Below are 18,537 nucleotides of genomic sequence, written 5' to 3'. Positions count from 1 at the left end.
TTGTTAGAGTTTTTAGACTATTTAAATATTTATTTAGTTGATGTTAGAGCATTATCTTTGTTTTGAGTTAATGTTATCCAATTAAACCAAGAGAAAAATTCTCTATATTTGACTATTTTTTGTGTTTTCCTTGAAAATTCTTTATTAGAAATTAGTATACAAAATAATCGTTATTCTATTCGGCGTCACCCACTCAACACTCGACAACTTGAGCACTCAACCAACTCGGTAACTCAACCACAAGCTACTCGGTCACTCTACTACTCTGCCACTCAACAACTCAACTACTCAGCTTACTCGGCTACTCAAGCTACTCGACTCACTCGACAATTCAACCACTCGACCTATTCAGTCACTCGGTTACTCATCCAACTAAACAGATTAGTCGATTTAATATCTTAATCTTCTTAGCAGCTCAGACTTTCCAACTCAGTAGCTTTGAATTTAGTAGGTTAATTAGTCTATCTGAACAGATTAAATAAGTCTGAATCTTTTGAATTCAACGTTTTATTTATTATTTAATATTTACTTAGGTAGTTAATAATTAAGCTTAAACCAGAGGAAGATTGTTCAACAAAATTCACTCGATGAATTGCATTGATTGTTGAACATTTATTTATACTAGCTTTCATAAATTTCAAAAGTGGCAAAAATAATAGAAAGAAGAAAAGATGACAGAAAGTATGCCATATTTTTGCTACCTACCTAATTGGCAAGTGAAAAAGTTTAGTTAAAGAAAGATGCAAACGTCCAAGAATCCTTGAGTTAGTGGAATAATGTTGTACATGAACTAGGTTGGCTAAAGCAAGGGGAATAATATTTTAGTTGACGGTCGTAGTACCAACTTTGCCGATAGTACAGGAGCAGACTTTGAGGAAATGTTGGATGCATGCGTTGTTTGTACTGAGCTGACAGAATCTTAATGCATAAATTATGAGTTATATAGTAGATTAAGTATTCAGATGTACCTGCTCTCACCATATTCGTTATTTATCATCCCAAATTATATTCCTCATGCATGATACTGTGTAGAAACTACAAAAGGCTCTGCCTGATTCTTGATCAAATTTCTGGCTCATGGCTACTCTTTTTCTTATGAACTTTAATGGAATAGAAATGTCTAGTTTGATTGCAGGAATTAATTTAGAATATTAATTATCAGTACTGATCCCGATGAATAGGATCATATTGTTCTTGTGATCGATCATTCTGACGCCTGAATTAAGTGACATAAACTTGTTATGCTCTCTCCGTTTAAACTGCCTTGGGTTCCATCTTGATTCCAAGCTTCCCTTCAAATATTCTTCTGTAAAAGAAGTTTTTTGTTCATTAAACAAAGTAGAATTAAGGCATTATTGAAAGAAAGAAAGAATAGAAAGAACGAAAGAGGGAAGAAAGAAACACTTTTGGCCATGCATGAGAATCTACTCAGAACTCTAATTGAACATACTAGGAGAGATGAGCAAAAAGGGCAATGGACTCAAGTTTGATAATGCTATCTTTCTTGTACAAGATAAAGTTATGTACAGGAATTTTACTGGATACAGCAGAGGTGGAGCCTTGATCTGTATCACTGTACTTTGAAGTTTGATCCATCATCTGAACCTGTATGAAAAATCAGGGACTACTTATTTCAACTGTGTAGGACTACAGTAAGGTAAAGCATGGTTCCTCTTTTGATAAATTTGATTCTACGTACAGTTAATATTTTAAAGGCATTTTACATAAACCAGCCCGCAGGCTGGATCCAAAATGAATCCGACCCGAAACCTAAACCTGCTCAACGGACCGATTATTCATTGACCTGGTTCAAAAGGTCCAACCCGTAACCGACTCATCTAGAGACGGCCGATTCGACCTGAAATCTGAACCAGATCAACGGACTAGATTATCCATTGACCTAGTTCAAAGGGCCCAATCGGTAACCAGCCTGTCTAGAGACGGTCCGATTACGAGTTGGGCCGCCAATGAACCAACGAATTGATGGTTCAATATTGTTGGTTCAGTTGCCTATTCATTAATTTTTTTAATTTTATTTATATTTTTTAATTACAATTTTTATTTAATAATATTTTAATAATATTAATGGTGTAATTCAATATTAATTAATCTATTCTACTTTTTATTTAAGTTAATTTTTAACCTTCTTTCTTGAATTCTTGAGACTATTCTATTTTTTATTAAAGTTAATTCTATAATATTTTTATCTTGAATTCTTTGATGTGTGACTATTCTATTTTTTTTTTTAATTTTTATTACAGTTAAGTTAATTTTACGACCTTGAATTCTTTGTTACGAGACTACTATACTTTTCACTCATTAAATTTAGTATTTTTATTAGATTCTTTTAATTATTCATTGATCTTATTTTATTTATTTAATATTGAGTTTATAAAAATTATTTAACTTATATGATATATCCAATAATAAATTTATTAACGAATATAATTTATTTAATAATAAAATTATGTATATAATGAAGACTTTTATTGAATATATATATATATATATATATCTCACACTAAAATATAATAATATTATTATTGAATAAAAAAATTATTGGTATCGAACAAAAATGATTTAAGATTTAATATAATATTTTTTTCTCTACTTTGCTTTTGAATTTTTTTAACTCAAAACTAATGACTGAGTGAAAGTTATAAAAAATATTACTTTCAAAAGATGAAGTATAATATTTTAATATCAAAATAACTAATGAACTACCTGACTACTTTAATTCTTATATATCCTAAAGGGATTCATAGACACAAATTCTTTTTATATATTTTATTTTTTATAAATTGATAATTTTTAAAATAAAATAATAATAATCTTGAATCATTGTATTTCATGAATTGAACCATAATCGATGGTTCAGAATCATAAACCGTGTTAGTGTAATTATGCCCTAGATGTGAAGTTTCAATGTTTGACGACTATTTAAGTTTAAGTAAATAAGTTAGATTTTACTTGTGTAATGAGTATGTAGGAGAAGTCCATACAGGTTGGAAGACAAGATGTAAAGCAAGGAAAGTTCAAGAAAGTTGAGGATCAGATTCTTGGCAAGAAGAAGTCTGTGTAGGTCGGAAAGATCGGATGCAAGACAAGGAAAGTCAAAAAAGGTCAAGGACTGGATTCTTGATAAAAGGTGGAAACCTAAGCAGATAATTGCGAGATCGAATGCAAAGGAAGATGAAGAATAAGAGACAAGGAAGCTCCAGGTATAAAAATCTAAGGAACATGAGATTCATCTAACATGAGGTACTTGGGTACTGGAAACTAGGGTATAGAAGTTTAGACGATTTCAGTCGTTAGGATGGTTGAAAATAGAGAATCAGTCAATTGATACACCTGTATCAATAAACAGATACTCCGATAAGTAGAAGGAAGGCTTTTTTTTTCTAGTTCTAGATTTGAGAAATCCAAATATTAGTTGATTGATTTTTGATATCAGTTGATTAATATCAATTGGGAACTAAACAAAAGTAGATCGATCTGACCGTTCGATTCGACTGATGGTAACAGTAGATTGATGATTGACATTAGTCAACTTATATTGATTAAGAATCTAATAAAAGTAGATCAATTTGACTAATGATATCAGTTGATTGATATTGATTAGGAATTGAACAGAAGCAGAAGAATCCAACTGTTCGATTTGATTGATGATATTAATTGAACAGAAGCAGATCAATCCAGCTGTTCGATTTGATTGATGACATATCAATCGACTGATATTTGATATCCATCAACTGATGTTGATAAGGAACTGAACAGAAGCAAATCAATTTGATTGCGAGATTTGACTCATTGCTATCATTTGACTGTTGGGATGCAATAGTTGATTGATGTTCAAATTATTGACAAAATCAGTTAGATTTTAAAAGGTTCAGAGGTCATTCAATGGAAGCAATAATTATCAAAAATCATATCAATCTATTAGTGTAATCGATCTCATGTCAAAGTTGACTAATTTAACCAAGCTAGAGTTGACTCAAGTTTGAGTTTAGATGTTCAATCAATATGTTAGTTAGATGTTAAATAGGTCAAAGTTGATCGGATACTTGACAGTAACGAAAAGTCTAAGTGGATTATGAAGGACTGGATACTTGGCACGAGACAGAAAGTCCAAGTGGATCACGGAGGATTAGATACTTGGCATGAGACGAGAAGTCTAATTGAGTCATGATTGACTAGCCACTTGGAGATGATGAAAGTCCTTACAAGTCAAGGTTGACTAGATGCCAAGCAACAAGGAAGTCCCTACATGTCAAGGTTGATAGGATGTTAGACAACAAGGAAGTCTCAGCAGGTCAAGGTTGACTAGATACCAGACAACGATGAAGTCCTAGCAGGTTAAGGTTGATTGGATGCTAGGCAACAAGAAAGTCCTGGCAGGTCAAGGTTGATCGGATGCCAAGCAATGATAAAATCCTAACAGGTCAAGATTAATCAGATGTTAGACAATAAGGAAGTCCTAACAGATTAAGGTTGACTGAGTGTTAGACAATGAGAAGTCTCGACATATTAAGGTTGACCGGATGTCAGAACAAAGAAAGTCCTGGTAAGTTAAGATCAACTGGATACCTGACAAGAAGAGAATTCAACTTTGATAAGGTTGAAATAGGAGTATTAGTAGATTGATAGTGATGTGGAAACGACATACAAAACTTTTGAAAGGTCATAACTTTTGACTTAGATATCAGAATGAGACGATCTTTGGTGTGAAATAGAGGTTGTTCATAGATGTATCTTGTTACTCAATATTAGTTGCCTGATCATGGGTATTAGTTGATTGATCTTAATCAAAAGCAGATGAAAGTAAATCGAATTTGATTACTTGATTTGATTGATGACATTAATCTACTGATGAGGTGTATCAAATCAACTTATGTCGATCATAAATCGAACAGAGGTTTATTAGATGTAGTTGTTCGATTCAATTTATGGTATTAATAGATTGATAGTGGATATTAATCGACTGATATTGATCAGAAGTCAAACAAAAGCAAGTCGATCTAATTGGGAGATTCGACTGATTGCTATTAGTTTATTGATAGGATATATTAATTGACTGATGTTCAAATAATTGACAAAATCAAATAAATTTTAGAAGGTTTAGAGGTCGTTTAATCAAATCAATCAATTGATAGGTAAAAATCAACCTCGACCTAAAGGGTTTAAAGGAAGGGGTTCGAGGAGTTTTTCGTCGTCGGTTCTTGGAGTTTCTGAGGTGAAGAGTTGGTGCATTTTTGAACCAACAAGAGACTATTCGAAGCAATAAGAAAGTATTCAAAGTAAAATTTCATTGTAAAGTTGTTTTCAATTTCATTTGTGTTTGTATTTTCTTTTCTTGTTGTATTCTTATAAGAACAAGATTGTAAGAGGTTTCTCCACCTTCGATTGTTGTTCGAGAAGGAGAAGGTTTAGTGAAGTGGATAACTAAGAGTGGATCCTTAGATTAGTCTCCATAAAGAGGCGGATACCAAGTAAAACCAAGGTGTTATGCATGTGACATCGGTTTTGATTAAAATTTTCACTACGCATTCAAACGACAAGTACTAGATCAAGACAAGAAGCAATTAGAGCTATTCACCCCCTTTAGCTCACACCGGTCCTAACACAATTAACTGATTGTGATCATTAGTCGATTGATGTCTAAAAAGAAGCTTGTAGTTAAGCATTCATATAAAAGGAAAAAGGGTTTCGTTTGAAGGCACTTCCTCCATCTCAAGCCAAAATTTTCATTCTAAGTTCTTGTTGAAGTCCTTGAGCTCAACATCCATCCTTGGTGTATGCATTTGAAGAAGAAGAAGTCAAATCTCTCAAATAACTTCTTGTAATTTTTTCTTACTTCATTTCTCTGCTTTGTGTTGTAATAATGATGTAGAAGGTTTCTTCGCCTTTAGGATTTGGTCTGAGGAGGAAATCAATAGAGATGGTAGAATGCTAGATTATCCTTGGACATAGTTGCCTCGGGGAGGCGGGGGGGGGGGGGGGGGGGGGGGGGGGGATGAATCAAATAAAAGAAACTTGTTAGCGATTGTGTGCTATGGGTGTTTTTGCTTTAAGGTTTTTGTTGTGCAAGTTCAATAGACGAATCGATTGGGCTATTCACCCCTCTAGCTTGCAAGTTCCTGACCTGATCATGAGGAGGATGATGATGATGATCAAATTGAGGGTGTGGAGGAGGTACCTCAGTTGCCCTCATCGGCTCCCATAAGTCACATGGATGATGATGACGAGGATCGTATCGATCATTTAGAGGAGGGACTCAAGTCGTTAGATACGCGTCTCGAGGAGTTGAGTTTGGAGATTGATGCATGATTTGACACTCTTGAGAGCCGTTAAATTGAGATTTAGTCCACTGTTGCTTTTATAGTTCTATAGTGCAAATGTTACACTCAAGATAGTGATTAGGTGTTTATTGTTGTATTTTATCTGCTTATCTTGTTATGATATTACCATGATATACTTGATCGAATTTGCCTTGATGATAGACACATTTGTATATGATTGACACTCTTTCTATGATATATTTTCGATTATGATTGTCTATTCGTATTGCACTTGTGCTTGTGTCGAATACATGTGTTTTCTAGGGGAGTGCCCCATTTTTGGTTGTTATTTTCATGTGTTGGTGTTTTAGGGTGGGAGTGCCCCATTTTTTTTACTTGATAGTTTTGTGGCTTGTAGGGGTGTGCCTACCTTGTCATAGTTGCATGAATCGAGGGAAAGGTTGCCCTCTAAACTATCATTTTGAAATTATATTGTCATGTTGCATGCTCTCTTATTGTGTATTGTCTCTCTTGTTGCAAATTTTGCATGGTTATAGGGGAAGCTTTTGTTGCTCTCCTTTTGATATTTGGCAAAGGAGGAGAGTATGGATTAAGTTCATGCTTGTGTACTTGTGATTGTGTATTGATATCACGATATGATATGAATTGTTGTTCATCCTTGTGTAGTAATGCTTGTATGTTGATATCATGACATGATCTAAATTGTTGAATATCATAAGGTTGTCAAATATCAAAAAGAGGAAAATTATTGGTACAATCATGCCCTAGATATGAAGTTTCAGTGTTTGATGACTATTTAAGTTTAAGTAAATAAGTTGGATCTTACTTACATAACAAGTATGTAGGAGAAGTCCGTGCAAGTCAAAAGACTGAATGCAAAGTAAGGAAAGTTCAAGAAGGTCGAGGACCAAATTCTTGGCAAGAAGAAGTCCATGTAGGTTGGATGACCGGATGCAAGGCAAGAAAAGTCCAAGAAGGTCAAGGACTAGATTCTTTGCAAAAGGTGGAAACCTGAGCAGATCGCGAGATCAGATGCAAGAGAAGATGAAGACCTAGAGACGAGAAAGCTTTAGGAACAAAAGTATAAGAAATAGGAGGTTCATCTGGTATAAGGCACTTGGGAAATGAGGGTAGAGAAGTTTAGATGATTTTAGTCATTAGGATGGCTAAAAACAGAGAATCAGTCGACTGATATAGGTGTATCAATCGATTGATACTCCAATAAGTATAAGGAAGGCTTCTGATCTGGTTCCAGATTTGAGAAATCCAAGTATTAGTCGACTGATATCAATTAGGAATCAAACAAAAGAAGATTGATCTAACTGTTAGATTCGATTGATGATAACAATCGACTGATATTGATCAGGAATCGAACAAAAGCAGATTAATCTGACTATTCGATTCAATTGATGGTATCAGTCGGCTGATGCTTGATATCAGTCAATTGATATTGATCAAGAACTGAATAAAAGTAGATCGATCTGACTAATGGTATTAGTCGACTAATACTTGATATCAGTAAACTGATGTCGATAAAAAATCGAATAGATGCAAATCAATTTAATTAGGAGATTTGAATGATTGCTATTAGTCGACTAATAGTCGATTGATATTTAAATCATCAACAAAATTAGATAGATTTCAAAAGGTTCAAAGGTTGTTCAATAGAAGCAATAGCTATTGGAAATCATATCAATAGACTTATTATGATTATCAATCGATTGATGTCTAAAAAGAAGCCTGTAGTCAAACATTCATATAAAAGTAAAAGGGTTTTGTTTGAAGGCACTTCCTCGGCTTAAGCCAAAGTTTTCATGCTAAGTTCTTGCTGACAAGTCCTTCAGCTCAGCATTCATCCTTAGTGCAAGCATTTGAAAAAGAAGTCAAATATTTCAAGTAACTCATCGTAATTTTTTCTTATTTCATTTTTTGTTTTGTATTGTAATACTGTTGTAGAAGGTTTCTCCACCATCAGAGTTGATCCGAGAAGGAGGAAATCAATAGATGTGGTAGAATGCTAAGTTAGCTTTAGACGTAGTCGTCTTAGGGAGGTGGTGAACCAAGTAAAATAAATTTGTTAACGTTGTGTGCTATGAGTGTTTTCGCTTCAAGGTTTCCATTGTGCAAATTTAATAAACGAAGTGATCGGAGCTATTTACCCCCTCTAACATGCAAGATCCTAACAAACCGCAACTATCTTGGAAGGTTATGGGTTAAGGATTGACATTCTTGAAATCGTTAAACCAATGATTCCGAACTATGATCGAGTCTAATTTTACACCCATGGTTCAATTATATTTTTACACTTTGATGTCTTCCTACCTCCTATATATGTCTTATAAATTTGCTAGGAGTTGCACTTTAACTGAGCTCTCTACTCTGGCAACGACTCTCCCACCCTCATCAGGTCGCAACATAAACGTTTGCTAATGAGGCTAATGATAAGTTATGTATCAATAATTAATTATTTGAGAAAATTGGAAACTAAGATAATTTAGATAAGTCCATGTCAAAATCAAGTTTTAATAGTTGAATTAGTCATCCATGTGATATTTTGGTAATGTTTAGGTCTTTGTAGTAGTGTGTGTGCAATTCTCTTCTTTTTGAGCCTAACCAGGAAGGAAACAAGGATTATTTTTTGATGCACAATGTTTGAGTAGTGGTGAAAACCCATCAGTCTATTGGTCTGACTTGTAGCAATTTATGCAATTTACGTACTTGAATGTTTAATTTTTCAGCAAACTAAATCTAGTTGAGCTTCTGTTATATTATTTAGTTTTCTCATAGACCAAGTTGTGCTTTTTGAAAATTAACGGACATATTCCCAATTTAATTAACCAAATCCTCTTCCCGACCCATGCCCTTTTTCTTGCTCACGCGCACACCTTTCATTCTCATGGCATAGGCCGTCTCAAGTATCATTGTGGTCCAGGCAAAATAAATTTTTATATAAAATTTAATTTTCTGATGAGATATAAATTATTAATTAAAATTTTATATATATTTAAATTTTGATAATATTTTTTTTTCAAGTGATATTATCTTCTAGTAAAAATTTAATTTATTTTTAATTTAAAATTTTAATTGTATTAGTTTTTGAGTTTTGATTTTTAATATTAGTAACAAATTTATCAAGTGTATCTTTTTATTCAATAAATTCATCTATTTTTCTTTTTTTCATACGTTTTATCTATCTAGAATCATATTTTTTTAACAAACATATTTATATTCAAGTAAAAATAAAAATACGAGTCCCTACTATTTATCAAAATAAAATTATTTTAAATTAAAGGAACAATAAAATTTGATTTACGCCATGTAGTTTCAATTTCATGATATTCAAAGTTCAACTGTATTGTTAGTTAATTATTATTATCTAATTAAATAATTGATCTTAAAATTAAAATTAAAAGAAAATAAATTAACATGAAATAACTTCATACAATTAAAGTTATAATTAATCTATATATTATAATAATTATTGTTTATAATTAATGTAAATAATAATTATTATTATAATCGATATATGATGGATCCACGAAAATAATAAAATTACACATGTATATTGATCTTCTTTCTGCTCATAAATAGAAGACATCATAATGATCCATTATAAAAAATATTGAGTGTCTTCAAAAAGAAAAAGAGAAAAATTAATATATGCAAAATAATTAAATTATAATGACTTCTTTATATCTAAAATATATAGATTTCAAGATCTGTTTCATAAAATAAATATAATGATCATGTAAAATTAATATGTGGTATCAGAGCTTTCATTATGAAATCTATAAATTTTCATATATAAATTTATTAATACTTAATTATGAATTAATAGATACATTAATGACATATAATATCTTTAATCGATAATATATATTCAGAATTAATAACATGAAATTGATTATACTGAATGATTAAATTCATTTAGTCATGCATATTAATCTTGGTCTTCTTTCTAGACTTTTGTCCAAAGGCGAAGAAACTCATCTTACATTCGTATAGTGGCCGATCTGGAAGTCTTGAGCGCAACACACCCTTCCTAGAGCTTTCTCGGTTACACGATCTTGACTTTGTTTGCGTTTAGCAGCACCGCAAGATGAAGACATATGAGAATTAATGTTGGCCCGGTGCTTCACGCTAAGGCTCCTTATATAGATCTTTCTAGGGGCATGGATTTTTATCCGGGCGCTTGGATTCGATCTGATCTGATCTCTTCAATCTTTATCGGGACTGATTCTTCTTGATCTAGGCACTTGGACCATCCAAGGGTGCTTGGACCATCCGAGCGCCTAGAGTAATATCTGGGCACTCGGATCCAGTCAACTTAGGTTTGACCTGAGTTGACCTCAGCTTGGTTCAGTTGCTTCTATTTACTCCTCTTATGTTTCCTCCATCTTGCTTCTAGCTCTTGATCCCTACAAGATCAACATACAAACAAATAAGCAGCCTAAGCCTACCTATAGTTCGTCTTACCTGCTAGACTTACCTAAGCTTTACCTTGTAGGTCTAACCTACTGACTTATTCATGTCTAACTTTCAGTTAGGACTAGTCACTTCTATAGATAGACTTTCTACCTGCCAAACATCCTGTTTGGACTTTCCCTTAACTAACCTCTAGTTAGGATTAGTCACTTCCATAGGTAGACTTTTCACCTACCAAACATCCGGTCAGCCTTGACCTATTTGGACTTTCCGTTGCCCAACCTCCAGTTATGACTTCCTTGCCTAGCTTCACTCACCAATACTTCCTACCTAACCTTCATCCAGGTTTTCCTTACCCAATCCTCTAGATCAGGACTTCCTTTGGATAGCCACAATTAGGACATTCTTTGCCTAGCCTCAACTAAGACTTCTCCTTGCCCGGTCTAATTGATTATGACTTCTTGTCTGGTCCAACTGAATAGGACTTCTCGCTGGTCTTCTGGTTAAACTTACCTGACTAGACTTCATTCACATCCAAATATTAGATCTTATTTGGATTAACCCTTGGTCAAACTGACCAGACCTAGGTGTATTGTCAAACATTGAAACTTTGGGGTAGACTAGTGCTCCTTGTACCAACAATATCTACTAGCTCACTTGTGCCGCTCGCAAACAATGAGGGAGTTTAGTCAACGTCTCACGCTACTGAAGGAGAAAGATCGATGGAGGCACCAGATCCCGAAAGAAAATGCACATGGGAGAGGTCTCACAAGGCTCGAATATTAGTAGGACTAAAGACTTGGTTTCCAATTTCACCAGAGTTCCTTTTTTGAATTGAAAGGCTACGGTGAGTTTTCCAAAACAGAGGGAGGAGCATGAGCAATTCCCAAAACGAAGAGAAGAAAGACAAACTTTTCTAATATGGATAGTGGTGCCATTCTTTCCAACGACCCCCGTAAAGAAATCGCGAGGGCGTCGTCGAGCGAGGGGGAAACATTGGAGGTAGCAGCGAGAAGCCATGGAGAAGAAGAAGAGGAAGAAGAAAAAGAGAAGTGAGAGGTTTACCAAGGCGATTGATCGGAATCCAACAATCGACTACGATCGACAGAGATCTTAACTCGAGGTGTAGGTTTTTTAGGCTTCGCGCAGTCGACTATACGAAGGAGATGATTTCAAGGGTTGGTACCGACTTGATGGAGGGATCGTTGGGGTTGGATTCCTCGATGAGTTGAGGTGGCGACTTAAGATCGAGCACTATATGTAAATCCACAACTGGCACTCCACGGTAAAAATGAAATCGAGCACTGTGCTTGGTTGTGATGTAGGTGAAGAGGAAGTGCCCATACATCACTCCCTCAGCGCCCATGGCCGGATCGATTAGGGTTTCAGAGATCCGAAGCGGTCGAGTGAGGAATACGGCAAGTGGACCGTGGTATGGAGGACTATGGCTCTAGGTCGATCAAAGACGAATACCATAGTCCGACTGACTACGGAGGAAGCACTGAAGATGAGTGGATGGAGAGAGATTGGAGTAGGAAAATCTAGGGTTTAATCGACGAGGGGCAAAAGAAACCTTAGAGTTTTTATCCGAGGAGGAGACGAATCGCATGTCTCAGAGGGTGCTATCGGAGATGATTTGTTGTTGCCAAACCCCATAGCAGCATCCAAAAATTAAAATCAAGAAGGATTTTTTCTAATGTGTTATTACCTCGTCGTAGCTTTTCTGCCTGAGCAGGCAGCAGAGGATGAGGAGGACAACCTTGACCAGTTGACCTCCTTCAAATTCCTCCACATTCACCTCCTATCACTCTAGAGCAGAGAGTGACCAGACTTGAGGAGGTAGCCACCAGTATCCAAGTCTCAGTTATTAGTTTGTAGCAGATTGTGGCTAATTAGTATGAGAGCTCGGAGGAGCGGAGTCAGGCTAGACACACTGAGATCATGGACATGCTCAGATCTTAGGGCATGGGTCACCCTCCTCTACCTCCCCAGTAGACCCCATTAGTTTTTCTTTTTGATTGTACTGAGTTGTAGTTTGACTTCAGTTGATCTGATATTGACTTTATATTTTTTTAATTTGACTCATCTTTTACTGATATTGACGTAATTCTTATCTATTTCATTTTGGTATAGTTAACAAACTAGGAATGTGCTAAATAGACTAGAATTCAATTTTTAAAATTACCTTTCTGTTATGAACTTTTTTAAAATTCATAAATTTTCAAATATATTCTTACTTAAAGTTTTCAAAACAAAATTTTTAAAATTATTTTACTTATGAATTTTGAAAAACCTATTTTTAGAATATTATATTTTTAAAATTATGATTTCAAAATTAAAGAAAATCTGGACTTAGCCTAGGCACTACAATAGAAAATATGCACCTATAGATTTATGCTTACTCGCATCTCACAAAGCACATTAGGCCTAATTTGCTTGTATATTGTGAAACCTAGAATGGTGTGAGATACATAAGGATAAAATTTTGGATTTTAGATGCTTATGTCAGTGCATCAAAATAAATCTAGATTAAAAATACATACATACATCAATCAAGCTAAGTGTTCCTACATAGTAAAAGACTAGCTGGAAACGTACATTTAACTTGACTAACTTAGTGAAAACTGTTATCTTCTGATAATCAGTTAGTAATAATAAGTTAGATATGTATATAAAAATAAATTTTTAGATGTTAAATTTTTCTTATATATTATATATATGCATCATGCTTGGACTCATAACTCTAAATTTTTTAACATTTCTTACATGTCTTTGATAAGTAATTTTTTTCAAAGTAGTTTGTCATAATTTTTTCAAAATTTAAACACTTTGAAAGTTTTTTTTTTCAAAACCCCTTCAAAATTGTTTATGTTTTTTATTATGTCAAAGGGGAGAGAGAGAGACATAAATTCAAAGTTAAAATTTTCAATATGTTTTCAAAGTGCTTTTCATATATTTCAAAGTTTTAATATTTTTTCAAGTGCTTTTCTAGAAAATAGTTTTCTTTTAAAAATTTTTTGAAAAAAATATTTCTTAAGATTTTTCAAAAGAAATATATTTAAAGTGTTTTAAAATGTTAAATATTTTTATAAAATATTTTCAAAAATCTAATTGTTTTAAAAACACTAAGTTTTACTTGAGTGGTTCTTAGACTCAAATTGATAAATTAAAGAACCATGTCAAGTTCAGGGGAGAAGAGATGAAAAATTATTTTCAAAATATTTTTTAAGTATACCTTAATTTCAGATGGAGATACTGAGTTAAGGGGAAGTCTGAATTTTTTTAGACTTAAATTTTTTTGAAATGACATTTTTTGAAGTAAATATTTTTACTTAACTTTGAACCAAGGTTGTCATAATCAAAAAGGGAGAGATTGTTGGTGCAGGGAGCACCAGATAATCGAACTGATGTTTTGATCATGACAAAGGATTCAAGTTAAGATTGTGATGTTTACTAACGAGTTGAAATGAGTGTGCAGGTAGCATAGGGAAGTTCTAGTTAAGGCTAAGCAAGGAAGTCCTAGTCTGGAAGATTAGGCAAAGAAAGTCCTAGTGAGGAGTGGGCAGGAAGACTTGGCAGATCAAAGCACTAGGCAGGAAGTCTAGATGGGTCAGGGGATCGACGTCTAGCAGAGCGATGGGTTAGCAAGGATCAAACATCGGAGGAAAGTCCTGGGGGTCGAGGATCAAATGCTGAGCAAAAGTCCAACCAGGTCTGGAGGACTAGATGGTTGGCAGAGGTAATCTCTCCTGAGAGGAGTAGGTGAGGATGCGTTCCCTTAAAGGAAACAGTAGATGTCGGTCTGACCTAGGATTTCATTGAAAATCTAAAAGTCAAGACTAGACAGTTGATAAACTGTCAAAATTTCTATTATATCTGTTTTGCACTAACTCTATGATGTAGGAAATTAAGGGACCAGAACTTTGAGTTCCAAGCGCCCCTATTGGATCCATGCGATCGGACAATCCAAACGCCTAGAAGGGATCCAGGCACCTGGATGTCAACAAGATTGATCCAGCGAGGCGGATGAGGTGGCGAGCTAGGAGTAGTTGATACACCTCAGCTTCGAGGCGCTTGGAAAGGATCCAGGCGCTCGGAGATGGATAAGGCACATGATGAAGTCAAAGTTGATCCAGCAACCTCCACGTTAGCATCCTAGGCGCCCAAGGGATACAGGCGCTTGGAGATGCCAAGTTAGCGTTGGAAGCGAATCAACGGGATGATGTGCAAGCATCCAAAAGGAGTTCCAAGCGCTCGGATCAGGCTATATAAGCAGTTGCGAGGGGAAACCCTAGGACACCAACTTACGCTACCTCAACATCTATTCTGCGCGCAACTGAAGCATCCAAGATGTCGTCGTAACACCAAAGAATTGCACCAACAACTTCACACACTTCCCATTTCATATTGTCAGTAAAAGATTCAATTTCACCTATATTCTTTATACTTAATTTTATTAGGACTGTAAAAGCTTACCGATCCTAAACTTTGTAAAAAGCAAAACTCTCTCTCGAAAGAGGAGAGTTTTTTAATGGATTACTCATCGTAAATGGTCAAGGATTATGGACTTTGGAGTAGCAGTCAGTGACTATGAATCAAGTAAAACAAACGCGTCCATTTTTATATTCCACTGTGCATTTACTTACTTTGTTTTATGAAGTTTTTCAAATTCGTAAAAAAGCGACAAATGCACTATTCACCTCTCTATTACGCTCACTTCGATCCTACACATAGTGTGGTAACAGAACCAACATTGAGGTGTTGGTGTTTGAAGACCAACATTACAGAGTGAAACTGATCAAAACACACTGTGATATTGATTTTTGAAGACTAGTACTTATGAATACCAGTGCCACTGTGGTGTTGGTATTCAAAAACCAACACCACAGCATGGTAACAGAATCCACATTGCAGTGCTGGTCCTTGAAGACTAGCACCACAGTGTGAAACTGATCAGAACATGCTATAGTATTGGCTTTTTAAGATCAACACAACTGTGGTGCTAGTCTTCACAAACCAGCACCACAATGTGGTAATAGAACCAACACTATGGTGCTGGTGTTTGAAGACCAACATTATAGTGATTCCGATCTTCGAAAACCAACATCACAGTGTGTGTTGGTTCTGTTATCACACAGTGGTGCTGGTCTTCATAAACCAACATCATAATGTTGGTAACATAACCAACATTATAAGTTCGATTTACGAAGACCAATACCACATCCTTTTACGAACATTATTCTAAATAAACAATTATAAATGCACATGGTAATAAAGTTTAGGAGTTCTTACGTCTATCCCCTTCAATCTTGCATCCACAACTATACCATCCTTTTCTTGTGGATATTTGTGAAATATCTCCCAACACAATATTTATATAATTAAAATTTCAGTGTTGTACCAATTATAAAAATTTTAATTAATTTTATTGTAAATTCACTAAGTCTATTGCATGCTTTATAATAGATCGTGATCCAGTTGTATGTTTTGAGGATCCAATGCTAGGGTCACCAACCTCAGTGTTCCGATCAATACACCGTGAATGGTTTCAATACCGATTCAAGAACTACTAATGTGCACGCTCCTGAGATGAGATTGTGGAAGGAGAAGAAGAAACCTGCATAGTACTAAAAAAAATAGGGATAGAATGGCGCCAGGAGGGGGATCCCGGTAAGCCGCTCCGACGCTCAAGTTAGGGTTCGGCGCGAGGAAGGAGTTTAATGGCTGGGGGAAGTTAAGATTTATGTTTGTGTATTTGTATCCATGGGCATATGTTACCTTTTTAGAGTAGTTGATCTACAAAATATTAGCAACCGTTTGAGAAATATTTTGACATACTTGTTCTGTTCTAGAAAGATTCCATCCGTTTATATATATTTGAGGATGTGTTCCCACTTCTACGGAGGAATCAGTTGTGCTCCCCTCTATTAGGGAAGAATTGGTTCTATGCTTCCCGATTTAGACAGAATGACCATGTCTCCAGATAAGAATTACGTGCCGAAGGTTGATTCCAGATGTACGAAGCGTGTCGATACTAAGTCGTGAGATCAACACGTAATGCCTGAAGCATGGCCAGACGAGTCATGAGGTCGGCACATGCTATAGGAGGCATGCCAAGATCAGAGCAGGAGGTTGGCACATGCTGTAGGAAGCATGCCGAGACCGGAGCAGGAGGTCGGCATGTACTGTAGGAAACATATCGAGACCAGAGCAGGAGGTCGGCACATGCTACGGGGAGCTGATCGAGACCAGAGCAGGAGGTCGACACGTGTTGCAGGGAGCTAGTCGAGATCGAAGCAGGAGGTTGACACATACTACCGGGATCCGGTCGAGATCGGAGCAGGAGGTTGACACATACTACAGGAAGTATGTCAAAATCAGAGCAGGAGATCGGCACATGCTGTGGGAAATATGCTGAGATTGGAACAAGAGGTCGGGTGTTTAAGTTCATTAAAAATTAATCCCCATGATTACTCTACTTTCCTACATTTTCCTAAACCCATCTCTATAAAATATCCACGTCATCGTCTAAGACCCATACCGGATCACTCAGCATTTCTATTGGTTTGACCAGTCGCTGAATTTCACTATCATTTTTCTGTAGTCCAAATGCTCTGCCCCACATATATGGCCATGACTAGGTTTTGGAAACATCACCTAGGTCCTTTATTCATTCATGGCCGAAACATACCATTAGGTTTTCCTTTGGTTGGCCTTAAATCTAACCATAAGAATCCTAGATCATGATAGCAAAACAATTTAGAACATATAAGTTCATGGATTAGGTTTAAAAGCCATCATCTAAACCTAATCATGCATTTGGCCGAAACATCAAGAAGGGGTTTCATCATGATTTAACAACAACAAGGTATAAGCATTAGGAAAACCATGAAACAACCGACATCAAGCAATCATGTTGCAGGTGAGGGGAAACTTACCTTAGAGAAGTTCTTATACCCATAATAAGAGAAGATAACCCTTTACTTAGAACCTTCTTGAATCTTCTCCTTGCTCTCCCTCAAGCCTTCAAGCCCTAGCCCTAGACTCCCTTGCCTTGAAAGCTTCTCTGGAGAGAAGTAGCAAAAAGAAAGTCTTCCTAGAGCCTTCCTTTTGGTCCCAAGAAGCAAAGAGAAGAGGGCTTGCTTCAAGACTTTCGGCCACAGGGAGAAAATGAGAGGGAGGGGAGTATTTTCGGTGAGGAGAGAAAGAAATGATGGAGATTTCGGCAATAGGAAAACCCATAAGGAATTGATGAGGTGGAGGTTACCATTTACTCTCCTCTCAACATGGTATGGAATAACACCCCATTTAATCCTTTCTTTATTTTCTAAACCTTCCATTTCATGATGAAGTTATCCCCTAAATCCATTTTTCGTTCCACCTCATTTTGAATTTTCGTTCAAATAAAGAGGAAACTTGAATTGGGGGAGAAACAATGAAAAAGGAATTCACTTGCATTTGTAACCTCTTTGCCATTTAAAGGAGGGTGATGTCTCTCTCATTCAAATTTATTTCCCCTTATGTCTCTAACAAGATAAACTTGCTAGCCCATTTGGTTATCCCATGCTTCTACTAGGCTTGCCATTCCTTGAGGTCCAAGGATCAATCCTTGGTTCCTCCATTATTTTTCTCTTTTATTTTTGCAAAGCCCACATGGAATTAGCTCATTTAGTATTTCTTTTCTATTCTAAATTATTTTCCCTAATCTTAGCCATCACTTATCAATATTTAAGGAAAATATTGAAGGCTTCTATGGGGCGTTACATTGTATGACTCAGGAACTTCTTGATGGACTTAGATGTGATTCCTGGTT

This window comes from Curcuma longa, chromosome 10 (genome assembly GCF_044706935.1).
Source record: "Curcuma longa cultivar G26 ecotype Majalengka, Jawa Barat chromosome 10, ITB_CL_G26_1.1, whole genome shotgun sequence".
Taxonomy (NCBI): Eukaryota; Viridiplantae; Streptophyta; class Magnoliopsida; order Zingiberales; family Zingiberaceae; genus Curcuma; species Curcuma longa.
Note: the sequence above shows the minus strand (reverse complement) of the source record.